Genomic DNA, 12,913 nt, shown 5'->3' with positions numbered 1-12,913 from the left:
ACTAGATCTCCAAGAGAAGGAGAAATGGTGAACGGCATATTTTTAGGAGGACTTATTTCAAAGTTTGAGCCAGATGCTGTGCTAGGTTCCAGAGAACTAAAGATGATACGTAGACATCAGGCTTTATGAAAACTAAGTCTCTCATTTTTCAATGCTCAGAGGAGATTCTGAATTTCCTGAAGAGTTAAAGTCTCTATGCTCAATCAGCTGCAATGAGGCAGGTTTCTGTGGTTTCCTCTTCTCGTCTCTGAGCCATCTAAAGGCAACTCCTTATATTCTCAGCACTGAGGATGATGGCTAACCCTCGGGAATGTTTATTGAATAAATAAATGAATGAATGGCTTTATTCAAAACAAAAACATAAAAGGTCACCCCCTCCGAAGTCTGTGCTACTATGCAAATCCTCTCTCCCCTCCAACTGTGTATTAAATCAGTTTCTCCAGCTAAGGCTTGTTTTCCATCAGCTTTATCAAAACCAAAGAAAACTTAAGTTTTCTCCTTTCTTGTCTGTAATTTAATAGAACCTCGTTTGTGGGTGAGATTGCCCACTCCTCTCTGAACCCGACCCAGGTCCCCTTCTTGGCAAACACTAGCTTGGTAAGCTGTATTTCATGAAGTTAACCAGGCTCATTACAGAGAACATATTTCCAGGAGGAGAGATGTTAATTTCTTCCTCATACAAAGAACAAAAATCAATATCGTAAATCCAGGAAATCTTCCCCTAAATGTCTCCCCCGTCATCATTCTCTCTCGCACTCTGTGTAAATACCATTATGACAGGTTAGCTATATTTCTACTCAGGCAATATGATATTGAGGTGACTATAGGACAAGTCACGCTGCTGAAGTAAGGAGTATTGGCTGAGATGTTATTCCTCAAGGTAGTTTGTGACATTGCAATTCCATCAAATGGAGCTGAATGTACCTCTATCTTTTAAACGAGCCTTAGTTCCAATGTTCAGTCTGCTTGGAACATGCCGAACTTGGATGGCGACCTATGGATTTCAACGTGAGTTAGATATGAGTGAAAATAAAGCAGTTTCCTAGGGCACGTTTGCATCTCTATATATTCATTTACTCTAACGAGTGATAAACACCAATTGCACACACCGTATGAGTGATACATAAAAAAAGTGGAGACACAGGCACCAATTTTTCAGAAATTTACAGTCTAAGTACGCAAAGAGCATTTAAACTAAGACTTAGTTTTAATTTTAATACACAGACCTCAGAGCCTAGTAAATTCCTGTGCAGAAATGTGAAATCTCCAGGTAATGTTTTTTCCTACCACCTTCTGAGAGCCCCTTAACCTTGTGCAACTCCAGGGGGAAGAACACAGCTTCATTTTAGGAGTAAACAAGAATCTAATTTTAGAAACCCTCCGAGATGTTGACCTTTGTGTAGGGATCTGTCAGCCTAAGACCCAGAGTCTTGGATGGGTTATTATAAATTAAAATCAAATATTCCGTCCTTCTCTCTGGATCTATGATGCCCCATTCAATCAACAACATCCAGCTTACGTGTGCAATTCGGTTCCAAGGGTTAGACTGCAGAACTTAGTCACTTCAATATCCGAAGGGCACAGGCAAAATTAATTAAGGCATCGCCACTAAATATTAGCCCTCCTGAGCTCTCCCCACCAAGTTTATTTCTAATTATCTCCCATTGAGTCATGTCCCCAGTGAGTCAAAATTTTTATTAGATTTTTAGGAGCCATCTCCTGACAGCTTCAAAGGATTTTTATATTTTAGCATAGCTGATTCACTCTAATATGCTTCCGTCTCTTAACTAATCTCTACCCTGAATCATATTATAAAACCATAGAATGGAAGAAGTCCTTTGAGGTCACCTAGCCCAATTTGATCCAATTATAGGCAAGGAAACTGAGGCCTAAAGAAGTATGATATCTTGAGGAATATGAGTGAGTTAACATTGCAGAAACCTGATGCTATAGAAACCTACTGTTAGGTCCCATCAAGACCAAATTGGAAATGATCTTAGAATAAAGGTCTACATACTTTGACTTTGGGAATATCCCAACAAAAGGTTATCTTACACTCCAATCATCCTCCATAAAGCACACCTCCCCCCATCAACAAGCCCAGCCTACACTCTCAGAGCTTCCAACCAGCCTTTCAGTACTGCCTCTTTAATGTGACAAGCAGACAACGAGCCATACATTTGAGCAAAGATTCCACCATAAGAGACAGTAAAGCAAACTAAAATCAAAACATAAGAAAAAGAACCTAGAGACAACAAAAACTTTGGGAAAGAGAAGAAAGTCTCAAAAAATATATATCCTCAGAGTGATATTTTATGTATAAAATAGGATGCTGTGAAAGGGAATTATTAAAGAACAAGAAAGAGTTATTTGATATTAAAAAATAAAAAAGAAGAAAGCAAATAAAAAACTTAACAAGGAGTTTGGACAATCAAGCCAAAAAAGCTTCACATAAAAATAAAACAAAAATATAAAGAGATGAAAACTAGACCAAAAATAATATGAATGCTAGGAAATTAATCTATAAAGTCTACCATGCAACAAACAGGCATTCCAGAAGTTAAGCACAGAGAAAATTGACGGAAGATAACTACCAGGGGCATAAAACAAGAACATTTCTCAGGACTGCAGGATAGAAGTCTGCCTGAGAGATCTTCCTGAGTCCCCAACACCATAACACAGCTCTGTGGAAATTCAGAAGGCCAGGGATAAAGAAGACATCTGGAAAGCTTTTGAGAAGAGAAGGAGAGTTTTCATTAAGAGGCCAGTATTTAGGATGGCTTTGGACTTCTAGACATTGGAAAAAATAATGGAGTAAAGCCTGCAAAATTCTAAGATTATTCGAAGCCTAGCATTCGATGCCAACCAAATGATGAATCAAGGTGAGGATAAAATATCAACGGTTTCACGCAAACAATGTTCTAAGCATGTGTCTACTATGTATTATTTCCTAGGAAGTCACCGAGGCATTGGGCTTTTAAAAAAGGAGAGAGGAAAAAACAAGAGAGGAGAAAAGATGATATTCAGGAAAGAGACCCAACAGAGAAGTCATAAAGGGAAGTCTGACGGGGAAGGCTATGAAGCAGACCGTGAGAGGAGCCAGCTGAGCAGAGAACTAAAGAGAGAGGTATCCAGGAGGGAAAAAACGGGAACTCGTGGATTAACTGTTTATTTGGGGAAAGGAAAGCACTTTGGCCGCCTACACAACAGCCATTCCCTCTTTGTCCATGCAACTAGATTTTGTTCGGAATGCAATCTGCCCAGCTTCCAGGATGAATTGGGTTTGACCTAAATCAATCACACAGTCCAATTTCCAACTGCCAACAATTCATCTAATACAAACAGGTGACCAGTTCTGGCCTATAAGATATAAGCACAGGGCTTCAGGGGGTTTCTAAGAAAGAATTTGTTCCCTGGTAAAAGAGAGCAACTGAAGGTAAAGTCCCACTTCTAACTCCCACCATCTTTCTTCCTGCTTCTGCCTGTGTGGTACATGCCCCTTGGAGCCGCAGCAGTGGTCTTGGGACCACCCAAGTAATACAGCCAGCATGCTGAAGATGGCAGAGGTGAAAGACTGGAAGAGCAAGGTCTATACCTGCCTCTAAACCTACCCTAGAATGGTCTACTGCCGTGATTCTTGTTATGCAAGATGATTACACGTCTTTGTTATTTAACCTACTGTTTGCTGGTGCTCTGTTACCTGAAGCTAAAAGCATCTTAGCTGGTCTGGAAATATCATAAACAGTTTTGGCAGATATATCAAAACATCTCTTTAAATAAATGAATAATAGGTACGTTGAAATCTGAGCAAATAAAAAATGAGACAATCATTTACAAGGAAGGCAGATAAATGTACAAAAAGATGTTCGACCTCATAAGTAAAAGGAAAATATGAATTGAAATCACATTTACATGCTTAGAGATATCAATGATATTGGAAAAAAAATAATAAAAACCTGACCATTCCAGGAAAACATTCATACAGTGCTGGTGGGTATTTAATTATTTCAACCATTTTGGAGAACGATTGTAAAATATCCAATGCTTATACACCACAATTCAGCATATTTAGAAAACTCTTCCATGTATGCTGAAGAAGACAATTATGAGAATTTTCATTGCAGCGGTGTTTACAACGGCAAAAAAAAAAAGAATAAAAATGCAATTTTGTTTATTAGTAGGAAAATGGATTCATATAGTGTATATAGTCTAAAAAAAGATGAATTCAGTCAAAATGATCTAGTATGGTTATAAAGGGAAGGGATGTATTGTGAACACTTGGAAGAAGAAGCGGTGATAACCAGGACCCCGGAAGTATTTGCTAAAATAAATTTAGTCTGTTTGGCCCCAGAATAATAAATGAATCAGGCATTACTTGTTTAGGTTTTATTATGTCCATTTTATAGGTTGGAACTGAGTAACTTTTCTAAGTTCTCAATGCTAGAGAGTGATACCAGAGTTTGAACCCAGGGATCATTTCAAAGCCCAGTGTTTTTCTTCTATTCCCTTGCTACTCACAGTGTGGTCCTTTAACCAGCAGGGACAGCATCACTTGGGAGCTTGTTAGAGATGCAGAATCTCTGGCCCTACCCCAGATCAACAAGATCAAAATGTGCAATTTAACAGGATCTGTATCTTACCTATATGGTCCTAGGGGGAAAGAATGAGGACCACTGGTTGAAAGCTATAGGAAGCCAGATTTCAATTCAAAGACAATGAGAAACCATTAAATAATTAAAGCTACCAGGAAGGAAAGGGTCTACTTGCGAAGCAGTGAGTTGCCCGTCACTAGAGGTGTTCAGTATCAATGGCCCGCCTACTTACTAGGGATGCTACAAAGATAACCTTGAGGCCTTTTCATTCTGGTGACTGTTCCCCTTGACCTTTCCAGTGCCTGAAATTGCACCATTAGAGACATCCCTGGACATTAAAGCCTTTCTAAAGTCATTGACATCCCACAGAGTAAAGAAAAGTTTGCAGTGCTCTGTAGGGGGTAGGAGTAAGTAGATGATGCTGGGAGATGGGGAGAAGGTCTAGGGTAGGGTGCTGGACTCCTGAAAACCAGTTTATTTGAGGCTGAGGAAGAGCACAGAGTCTGGGCATCTGAACCTGAGGCAACAGGTCGATAGGGAAAGGACCTCAGGGCCACGATTGTCCAGGGCCTTGATTGTCCAGGGCTGGAGAAACAAAATTTGCAGTTTCTTTTGCTCCAAGTAGATGCCACCTGCTGGTGGGTTTGAGGCTTCCTCTGCAGTTTTATCATCCCTGCTTCAGCCCCGGGCAAAAGCTGTGAACTAGAGCGAGCTTTGGAAACATACACACGTAACCACATTCTCACCCTTTTGAATTTAATTCCACAGTATAATTAAGCACATATACTACACACGTGCGGCTATAATACAAGCTGTCTGTTCAATTTGAAAGTGTGCATTAAACAAACCCGAGTGAGGAGCAACAATCTGTGAGCCTAAGAATTTGGAGGAATCTCTTACCTCGCCCCCAACCATGACCATTTCCTGGGACACACTGCCACCCAGTGGCCATCAAAGAAACTGTCAAGACTAGAAAGCACAAAGACGATGCCTTGAGTGTCCTGAGACCCCCAGGGCCTAGCAAATGTTCATAAATGTTTTGAACCAAATTGAATTGAATTAAATTGAGTTGGAATGAAGTGAAGTGAATTAAATGAGCATAAAATGGACAGGGTTATATTGGAACAATGACCAGGTTTTGATGACCTACTCCTGAACCCACAAATGCACAATGTATTTTAGACCAAAGGTAAACATCCTCCCCGTGACTTGCATGAAGAAAAAGGAGAAAGCCTTGTCAGAAAAGATCTCAAAAAGACAGGCTACAGTGTGCTTCAGCTCAAACAGTGATCAGATGTGGTCTACCGGAACTACAGCATAAATCCAGTTTCTGACACTCTACGAATTCAGTAAATAAGCACAGAAGTAAATTTTCATATACAATCTCAAACCCTTAATAAACAGGCCAAAATGGAAATAACAGTTTCCTAACTGCCATCAGTCATAGTAGCTGCTTCCTTGATGTCTGATTGCACTTCAAACTATTCCCTTTTTTCTAGATAGTTCTGCAGCATGCAGTAATGGTGGGTTTAAAGGTCCCGGTCCCCTTTGGGCTGTGAACTTTCAGAGGAGGCTTTCGATCCTATGTGCCTAGCACTATCACTATCACATAACAGATGAGAGAGGGAACGAAATAGGGAAGAAGGAAAGGAAGAGAGGGAAGGAGGGAAGCAAGCATCCTCACCTGTAGCATTGATGCGAATTTCAACAGAAACCATTTCTTCTGTGTTGATACAGATCTCTGGTCTCCTGAATAGCGTTTCTGCCATTACCTTAAAGCTTTTAGGCCCTAGACAGTTTGACAGCTATAATCTCTCCAATTCTTCATGCTATGAAATGAACGTTTGTGTCCCCCCCCCAAATTCATACGCTGAAACACCATTCCCTAATGCGATGTTTGAAGATAGGGCTTTCGAGAGATAATTAGGTCATGAGGATGGAGAAGAAAAATGAGAGCTTTCTCTCCCCGCTCCCGCAGGTGAGGACACAGCAAGAAGGCATCGTCTGCACACTTGAAAGAAGGTTCTCACCAGGAACCTAATCAGTTGGCACCTTGATCTTGGACTTCGCAGCCTCCACAACTGTGAGAAATAAATGTCTGTCATTTAAGCCACCCAGCATTTTTGTTACAGCAGCTTCACAAAGATCCCCCACTTTTCCTTGACTTTGTTTTCATTTGATTCGATCTAGTTTCTTTCTGTTTTTAGGAGGCTTCAGAACACACTATATGATGTAAAATAAATATAGAATGATGTGGAATAATAACACCTCAAGTGCTTTACAGTTTACAAATATCTCGTGTAGGATGAATATGAGACAGGGGCACCGTTTTACAGATGTGGAAACTGAGGCTGCAGAAGTTAGAGCGCTCACCTAGAGTCACACCAAGAATCTGCAGCAGCACAGGGACACAAATGCAAGTCTCCTCTACAAGATCACGCTGCTCTCACACCGAGAAACTTCCCGCAGATGGGGCATAGTAGGGCCCCCTCCAAATTTCACTCATAGACACATGGTTTCAAAAGAGGTTGTTCTGAGCTTCAACCTGGGACTTAACTTGAGGCACTTTGTCCTTGCTCCCTGACAGTCTGTCCATGGGGGCATGAGTGGTCTCTCGTCAGACGCTCCAGTGTGGAGGGCGTTCCCTGCACAGGCCAGGCTTCTCTGTGTCCCATTTGGCCTCTGCTGAGACATCTTTCCTTCTCATTTCTCTACATGGCGTCTACACTGAGAAAGAGCCCTTCGAAAGCCATTTGAAGCTTCTATTTATTTCACCATAGTCATCTAGAAAACTATTTACCAGTGATAAACTCCCAGAGAGAAATTTTGTTAAACCAGGTACGAGTCACAGATGAGGATGATTTTTTTTTTAAAGAAACATAAAACCATTCTGGAGAGAAAGAGGAGCAGAAGAGTCTTTATTGGGAAGAGTATTTAAATTAAGATTTTCATTTACCCCACCAATGATTCCACAATTGAAGCAATCGCCACCATGAGAGCAGGCTATATCTGTATATTAACACTTTCATATTTATCTTACTTTTCTTAAATGATTCATCATGCACATGCACACACACACAAACACATACGTGTACTAACCCCCCCTGTGAAGCTCTTCCAGCTAGCCCCTTAGGTGGGCAAAGGACCCCCTCCCTTCTACAGTGGACCAAATGTTTGTGTCCCCTCCAAAATGTATGTGTCAAAACCTTAATCCCAATGCAACAGTATATGGAAGGTGGAGCCTTCATGAAGGGGACTGGTGCTCTTACAGACCGGAGAGTTAGCTAGAACACAGCAAGCTATGAGGACACAGGAAGAAGACAACTGTCTGTATACCCGAAGAGGGTCCTCACCAGAGCCCAATTATGCTGGCGCCCTGCTCTCAGACTTCCAGCCTCCAGAACTAAATTGTTGAAGCATTCCAGCCCATGGTAATTTCTTACAGCAGCTCAAACTGAATAATACACTCCCTCTACCCACTTTTGCACCCTGCACAATCACTAACCATCATTATGGTTGCCTCACTAGCCCATAAGCTTCTCCAGGTCAGGAGTGGTGTGAAAGAATCAGCAATCAGCCCCCTTTGGAGTTCGAAGAACAATCAAGATAATGCCAGAGAATTATTAAGCCAGTTATAGGCTCCCAGCTCTGCCCAAATACTGCACTGGACCTGATTTATTGAGTTGGAAACCAAATCTCTTACAAATATATCATCCTCTCAAATCCATGCTTGTGGTTATTGTCGAGGGAAGGAAAAATACACATCCATGATGCCTTGAAGGATATTACAAAGACAATGATAAAAGAGTCTTCTTTTAAAAGGAGTTCATCTGTCACCAGCTGATTCTAGAGAATTTCAGTTTTAGTTCTTGTAAACTTCTCATTCCATGTAACTTTTTGGGGTCAGTTTTCAGGCTATGAGTTTATAAGTTCCTTGAGGGCAGGGAAAGATCTTTCTTCTAAAACTAATCAGTGGTTCTTAACCTTTTTTGAGACATGAGTTCTAGCGAACCTAATAAATAATGCCCTGTCTTCCCCTTCTGGATTTCAATCAAGTGAGAAAAAGGGGTACAGAAGTCATGAAGATCAAAATGTAATAGCAATTATTAATAACGCTATGTTCTAGGAACCATAAGTGCTTAGATATATTAAATCGCTTAATAGTGTTACAGGATAGGCAGCATGAGGTTGAACCATTTGCCCATGGCCATGTCACCAGTAAGTAGCAAAACCAGGGTTTGTACCTGGCAGTGGTGCCAGGGCCCACACTCCTAACCAGCACGTAACACTGCCTCTCAAACACCTTAACATGCCAGTGAAGCTGGTTGGAGAGTTGGCCTTGGTTCTGTGGCCAAATGGACTCCTAAAAGAACCCCCGCTAAATTGAAATTTACTCTCTAAAACTGCAGGCCTCCCTTTGCAAGAGCAGACCCTTCCCCTTCATGGAGAGATGATGAGAAATTACCTTCTCCCCAGGACCAGCAAGGTCCAGTGCAAAATGAAAACGTAGGGCCCCTTGTTCAAAGATTGTTAATAATTTCAAAATTGCAATAGAAGAATGTCAAACCAAGTAGGAGGCCCTTCGGAGCAGAAGGCCCTGGGCCACTGCACAAGTCACATGCCCATGAGGCTGGCTCTTCCAGTGACAGAAGCCCACGAGATCTTAGAGGGAACTCCCCAACCAGAGAAAACTCCTTCCTTCTCCTCAGCAGAAGAAGAATAATGGGGAAGAGGTGAGCCACCTTTCAGGGACCGTTTTGGAGAAGACAGTGAGCGTTATACCCATGCACACTACATTTTGCACACCCTCATGGGCTTCACAAACCCCTTGAGTATTGTCTTAGTCAGCTCGAGCTGCTATAGCAAAATGCCACAGACTGGTGGTTTAAACAACATTTATTACTCACAGTTTCTGAGGCTGGGAAGTCCAAGATCAAGGTGCCCCCTATGTCTGTCTGGTGGGAGCCTGCTTCCTGGTTTGCAGATGTATCCTCTGTATCTTCATATGGGAAAGAAAAATAGAGAGAGTAAGAGAGGGGGAGGGAGAGGGAGGGGGAGGGAGAGGGAGAGGGAGAGGAAGGAGGGAGGATGGTCTGGTCTCCACTTCTAATGGCGCTAATCCCATCATAAGGGCTCCACCCTCCTGATCTCATGTAAACCTAATAACCTCCCAAAGGCCCTACCTCTTAATACCATCACACTGGGGGTTAGGGCTTCAACATATGAATTTTCAGGGGATACAAACATTCAGTCCATAGCAAGTATATCTCTGCAAATCCACAGCCTTCAGCATAGAGGGGGATGGAGATGGGTACATACACACACACACACACACACACACACGAACTCATGCAAATGCACATACATACATATATACACACAGACATGCATATATACACGAGACTCACCCCCCCACCCCCAAGGTCCCTTTTAGCTCTCAAATTGATCTCTTTAAACTTTAATCTCAGCAGAGCTCCACCTGGCTCAGAATGAGTCAGCTCATTTCCTTCCCCAGGTAAAGGTCAAACTACATCCACTTTTCTGCGTGCAGGAATCTTCAGTCTCTGTCACCCATGGCTGTCAATCCAAAGGGCCAGATTTATACTCGGTGTGGTCTAGGTTCTCATTAACCTTGAATCATCTCTTCCTACACAGAGCCATGACATTTAAAATCCTATCAAAGTAGTCTAAAACAAGCATCAGACTGAACCTTTGGGGGATAAAATAAATGACCCATAAGCCCAGGATGAGAAAGAAATAAAAACAGGCCTTAAAGAAGTAAGGTCTCTAGTTAACACATCACTCACAACACATCACTTTGTGTTGGTCTCTTTTTGTGGTATACCTGGAATTAAATGATATTCATCAAATTAAGCCCTTTAAACATAATTCTGGTGGCAAATGCCACCTCGAAAATGCTGACCAGTAAATGTTTCTAAGAAAGTATATTGTAATTTTCAATGAGTTTCAGTAAGTGTTATACAAATTACAAAAATAGAGGTCTTATAAAAAATAAACAGTGATTATGTGGATCATTGTAAAATAGATTGATTCTCCAACATTTTCATACTACATCAAATACATCTCTTTCCTCATCCAGGCTGACCGGCAATGTGCATCTCTTATTCCAGCGGTCCCCAACCTTTTTGGCACCAGGGCCCGGTGCTCCTATGAGAATCCTAATGCCTGATGTTCTGAGGTGGAGCTGAGGTAGTGATGCTAGCGCTGGGGAGCAGCTGCAAATACAGATAGATGAAGGTTTGCTCGCTTGCTCACCTGCCACTCACCTCCTGCTGTGCAGCCCAGTTCCTAACGGGTCACAGACCAGTACCAGTCCACGGCCCGGGGGTTGGGAACCTCTGACTTATACTCATTCATTGGTTGAAAATTTCTCAAGAAGCTACTATGTTTCAGATATTGTGATAAGAACTAGGAGTACAAAGATAAATAAAAACTAGCTTCTGTCTTAAAAAGCTTTCCAATGCAAGGTGATAGTCACATGGGGACAAATTTTGTGATGTGGCATGGTCATAGGACATGCTTAGGAGGACAGAAAGGGGACTGACAGAATCCGGAAGGAGATGTTTTGATGAGAACATTCCAGGCAAGAAGAAAGAGGATGAGCAGAGACAAGGTCCTGCAAATGAGAATACCTTTCAGGAAACCCTTAATGCCGTCCAGTGTTGTATTGTAAAGACGATCCTCAGTTCTGCCATGTGCCAACCTGATGATAACCTCTTGAGCAGATCACTCGGCTTTTCTGAACCTCAGTTTTCTTATTTGTAAATTGGGATAATGGCCCCTATTCTCAGAATAGCTAAGACATCTTAATAAAAATATATATAAAGTGACTTGCAAACTTGACAACCTATACAAATGTCAGTTGTGCTTGTCTTTTATTATTAAGCCAACTCTTTCTCTTTCCTCTTAATCAGGAAAGCATAGATTCTCAGAAGGGATGTCATAGGCCACCTGGTTCAAGTCACTTACAAGTAATAAAACTAAAGCCCAGAGAGATGGTCACTGCCATCACCATTATTAACAGCAATCATGAGGTCACACTCCCCACCAAAAATTTGGAATTGCCCCCTGGGAAGGCATCCACCTAACCTCCATCTTCCAAGCACAGGCTGTTAGATCTAGTTGAAGAAATCTAAATCACATGAGTCGCTCTAGCTGCAGGAAAATCTGGGAAATGTTGCATTTAACTTTCCAGCTTCTATAGTTCAGGAGGGCACCCGACAGAGGTTGGAAAAGATGATGATAAGTTCCAACTTACCAAAACACCACAATCCTCTGAGGTAAGTGGGAAACTTTGCATCCTTGCCACTTTTATAGATTGAAAAACCTGCTTTTTTAGGGAAGTTATGATACAGTCCCTGTTGATTGGTTCTCAGAATTGTTTGTGAAATGAGTGAGGATGAATGGTTTGCCCAGATTCAAAAAGCAAATTTCTATTGCCCTTTAAGTCCCAAGTAAAAGGGGCCTCCTCTATGATACTATACCTTACTCTCCAAGACAAGGTTAATGCTACTGCTTATGCACAGGTGCACACACATACACACACACATGCACACACGCACACACCAGGACTTTGATACTTCCATCATGGTGCCTATTCTCATGGATTTTAAGGACCAGTTTACATGTCTGTTTCCCTAAGTAGACTGTGAAGTTCTCAAGGTCAAAGATGGCGCCTTACTCTTCTTGCTGACCTGGGTGTTCACTGTATTTAACTCATAGGAGGTAAACTCAATAATTGGTTCATCAATTTGATAAACATAAAGTTCTGGGCCTTTGACTCCAGTTCCTGGCTCTTTTCACTATGCCACACTTCTTCTAGCCAACTTTTCCTGAAACCTATTGGCTTTGATATTCATTTACTCATTCATACAAGACATATTTATTAAGTGCTTACGATGTTCCTGTTTCGCACAGGAGACATATAGGTAAGCAAAAAGAGACTCAGTCTCAGCTCTCATGGAGAGTATAGACTAGGGGAGGAGACTAGTATTAATTAACTGATCACATAAATAAATGCAAAGCTACAGCAATAGCAATGGCACTACAAAAGACGCCTCTCTTAGCTCTATCACACGGAAATTCCAAGGATTTTAGGAGCTCTGTGTCAGAAACTGAGGACAAAGACCAAATATCTATTTCTTGTTATATCACAATATCGGATGTGCACACTAGCATGGGAGCACATAATAGAAGGTTTGAACTATATACAAGGGCGTCTTTGCCTAAGGCAGTGATGATATCTGAGACCTAAATGATAATAGGAGTTATCTGATGCAAAGAGGGTAGGAAAAGACATT

The sequence above is a fragment of the Pteropus alecto genome, unplaced genomic scaffold, assembly GCF_000325575.1.
Source record: "Pteropus alecto unplaced genomic scaffold, ASM32557v1 scaffold94, whole genome shotgun sequence".
Taxonomy (NCBI): Eukaryota; Metazoa; Chordata; class Mammalia; order Chiroptera; family Pteropodidae; genus Pteropus; species Pteropus alecto.
This window is presented reverse-complemented; position numbering follows the sequence as displayed.